At 35.6% G+C, this 2848-nt stretch overlaps 1 non-coding gene across 1 annotated transcript; it reads right to left on the reverse strand.

The window, feature by feature from the left end:
- Nucleotides 1-1684: 1684 nt before the first annotated feature.
- Nucleotides 1685-1758, reverse strand: TRNAS-ACU (transfer RNA serine (anticodon ACU)). Its single transcript has one exon. It is a non-coding gene; the product is annotated as a tRNA-Ser (tRNA).
- Nucleotides 1759-2848: the final 1090 nt, after the last annotated feature.

Here is a 2848-nt window from a genome sequence, read left to right on the forward strand (position 1 = left end):
ATATCTCACTTTTGCAAAGAGCTACGCATTGGAAAATTCAGGGCTATACCGTGTAGATATAGCACTAACAGGAGGCTTTAAAATTTTCATTCTAGTGTCCTTCGTTTGGGAGAAAAATCCAATGGTACAAGACAGCTTTTCCTTGCCAATATCTCTCTTTTGCAAAGAGCTGCGCATTGGAAAATTCAGGGCTATGCCGTGTAGATCCCTACAAAGGTGTTAATCAGAGACTTGGCTTTGTGGACACTTTTCAGAGAACAAATTTGTTAGCATAAAAATAAAGCCAGAAAATGAAGAGCTGTTTAATCACTCAATTGGATTTTTTTGCCAGCATATTTCTTTTTCTCTGCAACCCACTGCTAAATTGTGCTTCCTAGCTGTTTTTATAAAATCACTGAATCAAATCTAACTCTGATTACATCAGAAAAGGCCAGGTACCCTACACCATAACAGGGGGTTTGAAATTTTGACTTGTCTACTTAAAGATCACCAAAATCTGATAACAAGGTCAGTTACGTCACTGGGTGGGATTGAACCACCAACCTTTTGGTTAGTAGCCGGACACACTAACCGATTGCGCCACAGAGACACTTTGCAAAAAGTACGTACTGACAAAGGCTAATAAGCATACATCTAGAACGTTTCCTAGAAAAACTTTAAAAAGTCAATAATCTGGAGAGTTTTTGTAAAATGTTTCTTCCATCAACCAACAAAGAAACACATTGGTACTTTCCCATGATGAGTGAGTGCTTCAGGATCTCTTGCACTTACATGTGCAGCAGAGTACTGCAATGGAAGCATGCTGGGCCCATAACCCAGAGGTAGGCAGATTGAAACTATCCTTTGCTATATGCATTTTTTTTGTTAATTTAAGTAATCAAAACTGGGATTGATATTTTTGCTCTTTTATTTTTACTTGAAGTACAATAACTTTTACCATTTTAATTTGTTTGAATAGTATATTGACAGTATAGTTTTCTTTAAAAAATCCACTTAATTTTCTTTACCCTATTATTAAAAGGGTAATTGACAAAAACAAACTACATTGTCACCAGAAGAGCAATACAAAATGTACAAGTGATATATTAAAATCATCTTTCCAGCTTGAATTTCAATGATGCATTGGGGCAACGATTTTGTGAGAAACATCTTCACCCTTAAATAAAGATTTTCTTAATTCCTTACCTGTGTGCTAATTAGATATCACCTTGTTTTCACATTAAACAGACTTCCACATGAGAAAGCAGCAAGGATGCAGTGGCGTTAATGTTTCCTGGTGTCAACCTGTATTATTTCAGTAGAAATTGAAATGAGGATGCATCTTGCTGCCTTTCCAATGAAGCAAGTTTAATTTAGTTATAGTTGAAAAACCATCCCTACAAAGGTGTTAATCAGAGACTTGGCTTTGTGGACACTTTTCAGAGAACAAATTTGTTAGCATAAAAATAAAGCCAGAAAATGAAGAGCTGTTTAATCACTCAATTGGATTTTTTTTGCCAGCATATTTCTTTTTCTCTGCAACCCACTGCTAAATTGTGCTTCCTATCTGTTTTTATAAAATCACTGAATCAAATCTAACTCTGATTACATCAGAGAAGGCCAGGTACCCTACACCATAACAGGGGGTTTGAAATTTTGACTTGTCTACTTAAAGATCACCAAAATCTGATAACAAGGTCAATTACGTCCCTGGGTGGGATTGAACCACCAACCTTTTGGTTAGTAGCCAGACACACTAACCGATTGCGCCACAGAGACACTTTGTAAAAAGTACATACTGACAAAGGCTAATAAGCATACATCTAGAACGTTTCCTAGAAAAACTTTAAAAAGTCAATAATCTGGAGAGTTTTTGTAAGATGTTTCTTCCATCAACCAACGAAGAAACACATTGGTACTTTCCAATGATGAGTGAGTGCTTCAGGATCTCTTGCACTTACATGTGCAGCAGAGTACAGTAATGGAAGCATGCTGGGCCCATAACCCAGCGGTAGGCAGATTGAAACTATCCTCTGCTATATGCATTTTTTTTCGTTAATTAAAGTAATCCAAAACTGGGATTGATATTTTGGCTCTTTTATTTTTACTTAAAGTACAATAACTTTTACCATTTTAATTTGTTTTAATAGTATATTGACAGCATTGTTTTCTTTCAAAAATCCACTTAATTTTCTTTACCCTATTATTAAAAGGGTAATTGAAAAAATCAACCTACATTGTCACCAGAAGAGCAATACAAAATGTACAAGTGATATATTAAAATCATCTTTCCAGCTTGAATTTCAATGATGCATTGGGGCAACGATTTTGTGAGAAACATCTTCACCCTTAAATAAAGATTTTCTTAATTCCTTACCTGTGTGCTAATTAGATATCACCTTGTTTTCACATTAAACAGACTTCCACATGAGAAAGCAGCAAGGATACAGTGGCGTTAATGTTTCCTGGTGTCAACCTGTATTATTTCAGTAGACATTGAAATGAGGATGCATCTTGCTGCCTTTCCAATGAAGCAAGTTTAATTTAGTAATAGGTGAAAAACCATCCCTACAAAGGTGTTAATCAGAGACTTGGCTTTGTGGACACTTTTCAAAGAACAAATTTGTTAGCATAAAAATAAAGCCAGAAAATGAAGAGCTGTTTAATCACTCAATTGGATTTTTTTTGCCAGCATATTTCTTTTTCTCTGCAACCCACTGCTAAATTGTGCTTCCTAGCTGTTTTTATAAAATCACTGAATCAAATCTAACTCTGATTACATCAGAGAAGGCCAGGTACCCTACACCAGAACAGGGGGTTTGAAATTTTGACTTGTCTACTTAAAGATCACCAAAATCTGATAACAAGG

This window comes from Pseudophryne corroboree, chromosome 3, assembly GCF_028390025.1.
Source record: "Pseudophryne corroboree isolate aPseCor3 chromosome 3, aPseCor3.hap2, whole genome shotgun sequence".
NCBI lineage: Eukaryota > Metazoa > Chordata > Amphibia > Anura > Myobatrachidae > Pseudophryne > Pseudophryne corroboree.